This window comes from Salvelinus namaycush, chromosome 18, assembly GCF_016432855.1.
Source record: "Salvelinus namaycush isolate Seneca chromosome 18, SaNama_1.0, whole genome shotgun sequence".
NCBI classification, from domain to species: Eukaryota; Metazoa; Chordata; class Actinopteri; order Salmoniformes; family Salmonidae; genus Salvelinus; species Salvelinus namaycush.
The window spans coordinates 19770809-19775792 of NC_052324.1; positions in this window are offsets into that span (position 1 = coordinate 19770809).

Consider the following 4984-nt stretch of genomic DNA (forward strand, 5'->3'; position numbering starts at 1 on the left):
GCACAGTTGGAGCTAGGAACACAAGCATTTCGCTACACCCGCAATAACATCTGCTAAATATGTGTATGTGACCAATCAAATTTGATTTGATTTGATGCTGCAATGAGGCATAGCCTCTGGGCTCAAACGTCCATGAGTATAGGGTGATGATTTAGACACAGCCAAGAGTGCAGTAGTGTTGAGGCTTCAAACTAATAGGGAACTGAAGCCTCCACCCTTGCACAGCCTGGGGTCAAGCCTGGAATGGAGTGGATTGAGTCAGGCTGGCTGGCTCATAGACAGACAGGATGATTGGGCTTTTTCATGAGTGAGAAACAGTATTGTCTTGAATCTCTTTTACCGTCATCACCCTGAATTTTCTTGAGACATTTTGTATGGTAATGAAATTTGCACAGGGATTTAGTGTAGCAGAGATTTTCTTATGAACCCCTAATTGAAGCAGTTTAAAGTGGTGTTGAGTATTTCAGTGAGGAAAAATGCATCAAGCATTCCTTCACAACATAGGCTACATGTTAACATCAAGAACAGTGTTTTGCATTTATGTTTTGTTGGGATATATATATATATCCACTATCGTTCAAAAGTTTGGGGTCACTTAGAAATGTCCTTGTTTATGAAAGAAAAGCAAAACTTTTTGTCCATTAAAATAACATCAAATTGATCAGAAATACAGTGTAGACATTGTTCATGTTGTAAATGACTATTGTAGCTGGAAACGGCTGATTTTTAATGGAATATCTACATATGCGTACAGACGCCCATCATCAGCAACCATCACTCCTGTGTTCCAATGGAACGTTGTGTTAGCTAATCCAAGTTTATGATTTCAAAAGGCTAATTGATCATTAGAAAACCCCTATGCAATTGTGTTAGCACAGCTGAAAATTGTTGTGCTGATTAAAGAAGCAATAAAACTGTCCTTCTTTAGACTAGTTGAGTGTCTGGAGCGTCAGCATTTGTGGGTTTGATTACAGGCTCAAAATGGCCAGAAACAAAGCCCATTCTTCTGAAACTCGTCAGTCCATTCTTGTTCTGAGAAATGAAGGCTATTGCATGTGAGAAATTGCCAAGAAACTGAAGATCTCGTACAACGCTATGTACTACTCCCTTCACATAACAGCGCAAACTGGCTCTAACCAGAATAGAAAGAGGAGTGGGAGGCCCCGGTACACAACTGAGCAAGAGGACAAGTACATTAGAGTGTCTAGTTTGAGAAACAGACACCTCACAAGTCCTCAACTGGCAGCTTCATTAAATAGTACTCGCAAAACACCAGTCTCAACGTCAACAGTGAAGAGGCGACTCTGGGATGCTGGCCATCTAAGCAGAATTGCAAAGAAAAAGCCATATCTCAGACAGGCCAATAAAATGAAAAGATTAAGATGGGCAAAAGAACTCAGACCCTGGACAGAGGAACTCTGCTCAACTGTTGAGACTGCTGTTTTGAAGGGTACTATTTAATATAACCACGCCAGCCCAGGACCTCCACATTCGGTTTCTTCACTTGCGGGATCATCTGAGACCAGCCACCCGGACAGCTGACAGCTGATGAAACTGTGGGTTTGCACAACCGAATACTTTCTGCACAAACTGTCAGAAACTGTCTCAGGGAAGCTAATTTGCGAGCTCGTCATCCACACCATGGTCTTGACCTGACTGCAGTTTGGCGTCATAACCGACTTCAGTGCGCAAATTTCAAGATGATAATTTTCAAGTTTCAAGTTTTAATGTCACATGCACAAGTGTAGTGAAATGCCTTTTTTGAGTTTGTAAGAAAGGCATTTCTCTGTACCTGTGAATGTGACATTGAAACTTGAAACTTGAAAATGCTCACCTTCGAAGGCCACTGGCATGCTGGAGAAGTGTGCTCTTGTCACGACTTCCGCCGAAGTTGGTCCCTCTCCAGCGTTGGACCAGTTTGAGGAGTTCACCCGCTTCGACCACCCGCCCAAGGGTAGAGCGGCGGGTGAACGCCTCTTCCATCTGAGGCAGTAGACGAGGAGCGCCCAGGAGGAGCGAGGAGGAGACGATGAGGAGACGAGGAGCGCAGGGAGACCGGAGGGGGTTCCAGCTCGTGCACCATCTGTAGCCGCAGAGGTCACACTGCCGGTCGGTGCCGTGTTGGTTCCTCTGGGGATCGAGGCAGCAGGCAGGGCGCTCTGGCATCACCCCAGGTGAGAAGGCACCATTCTCACCCAGAGCCCTCTGTTGCACATATGTTTGTTTGTGCCCTTCCCCGTTCATGCCTTAGATAGTCGACCATTAGGGTCAGGGTTGATTAGGGAGGTCACCGCTCCTTTGGGCATGGTGACGCGGGGGGGTCACGAGGAGAGAATTAGTCTCTTCCTTATTGACTCTCCTGCGTTTCCCGTGGTGCTGGGCCTACCCTGGTTAGCTTGTCATAACCCCACTGTTTCTTGGCCACAGAGGGCTCTCACGGGGTGGTCGCGAGAGTGCTCAGGTAGGTGTTTAGGGGTTTCCGTTGGTGCTACTACGGTGGAGAGTCCAGACCAGGTCTCCACCGTGCGCATTCCCCCTGAATATGCCAATTTGGCTCTCGCCTTCTCCAAAAAGAAGGTGACTCAATTACCACCCCATCTACGGAGCGATTGTGCGATAAATCTCCTGGTAGACGCTGCACTTCCCAGGAGTCACGTGTATCCCCTCTCACAGGCGGAGACGGAGGCTATGGAAACATATGTCTCCGAATCCCTGCATCAGGGGTACATTCGGTCCTCCACTTCACCCGCCTCCTCGAGTTTCTTTTTTGTGAAGAAGATGGAGGGAGGTCTGCGCCCGTGTATTGACTATCGGGGTCTGAATCAGATCACTGTGAGGTATAGTTACCCGCTACCGCTCATAGCCACAGCGATTGAGTCAATGCACAAGGCGCGCTTCTTCACCAAACTAGATCTCAGGAGCACTTACAACCTGGTTCGTATCCGGGAGGGAGACGAGTGGAAGACGGCTTTCAGTACCACCTCAGGGCACTATGAGTACCTTGTCATGCTGTACGGGTTGATGAATGCGCCATCAGTCTTCCAAGCCTTTGTAGACAAGATTTTCAGGGACCTGCACGGGCAGGGTGTAGTGGTGTATATTGATGACATTTTGATATACTCCGCTACACGCGCCGAGCATGTATACTTGGCGCGCAGGGTGCTTGGTCGCCTGTTGGAGCATGACCTGTACGTCAAGGCTGAGAAATGCCTGTTCTTCCAACAGTCCGTCTCCTTCCTAGGGTATCGCATTTCCACCTCAGGGGTGGAGATGGAGAGTGACCGCATTTCAGCCGTGCGTAATTGGCTGACTCCCACCACGGTAAAGGAGGTGCAGCGGTTCTTAGGGTTTGCCAACTACTACCGGAGGTTTAACCGGGGTTTTGGTCAGGTAGCGGCTCCCATTACCTCACTGCTGAAGGGGGCCCCGGTACGCTTGCAGTGGTCAGCTGAGGCGGACAGAGCTTTTAGTCACCTGAGGGCTCTGTTTACCTCGGCTCCCGTGCTGGCCCATCCGGATCCCTCTTTGGCGTTCATAGTGGAGGTGGACGCGTCCGAGGCTGGGATAGGAGCTGTGCTCTCTCAGCACTCGGGTACGCCACCGAAGCTCCGTCCCTGTGCCTTCTTCTCGAAGAAGCTCAGCCCGGCGGAGCGAAACTATGACGTGGGGGACCGGGAGCTGTTGGCTGTCGTCAAGGCCTTGAAGGCGTGGAGACATTGGCTTGAGGGAGCTAGACACCCTCACGTTAAGGCAGACGCATTGTCCCGGCTGTATGACACAGAGGAGCGGCCCATGGATCCCACTCCCATAGTCCCCGCCTCCTGCCTGGTGGCGCCGGTAGTGTGGGAGCTGGACACGGACATTGAGCAGGCGTTACGTGCAGAGCCCGCTCCCGTCCAGTGTCCCGCTGGGCGTCTGTACGTCCCATCTGCTGTTCGTGACCGGTTGATCTATTGGGCCCACACGTCACCCTCCTCTGGTAATCTTGGGATAGGTCGAACAGTGGTACTGGTGGCCTACCTTGGCTAAGGATGTGAGGGTTTATGTTTCCTCCTGCTCGGTGTGCACCCAGTGTAATGCTCCTAGGCACCTGCCCAGAGGTAAGCTACACCCCTTACCCGTTCCACAGCGGCCTTGGTCGCACCTGTCGGTGGATTTTCTGACTGATCTTCCACCCTCACAGTGAAACACCGCGATCCTGGTCGTTGTGGATCGTTTCTCTAAGTCCTGTCGTCTCCTCCCTCTGCCCAGGTCTCCCTACGGCCCTACAGACTGCGGAGGCCTTGTTTACACATGTCTTCCGGCACTACGGGGTGCCTGAGGATATAGTGTCTGATCGGGGTCCCCAGTTCACGTCTAGGGTCTGGAAGGCGTTCATGGAACATCTGGGGGTCTCGATCAACCTTACTTCAGGGTTTCACCCCGAGAGTAATGGGCAGGTGGAGAGAGTGAACCAGGATGTGGGCAGGTTTCTGCGGTCCTATTACCAGGACCAGCCGGGGGAGTGGGCGGTGTTCGTGCCCTGGGCCGAGATGGCCCAGAACTCGCTTCGCCCTCTCTCTCTCTCTCTCTCTCTCTCTCTCTCTCTCTCTCTCTCTCTCTCTCTCTTTCTCTTTCTCTCGGAGGACCTGAGCCTCAGGACTACCTGGCCTGATGACTCCTTGCTGTCCCCAGTCCACCTGGCCGGAACCCTGACCTGTTCACCGGACGTGCTACCTCTCCCAGACCTGCTGATTCAACTCTCTAGAGACAGCAGGAGCGGTAGAGATACTCTGAATGTGATCGGCTATGAAAAGCCAACTGACATTTACTCCTGAGGTGCTGACCTGTTGCGCCCTCGACAACCACTGTGATTATTATTATTTGACCCCGTTGGTCATCTATGAACATTTGAACATCTTGGCCATGTTCTGTTATAATCTCCACCCCTCATAGCCTGGTTCCTTTCTAGGTTTCTTCCTAGGTTCTGGCCTTTATAGGGAGT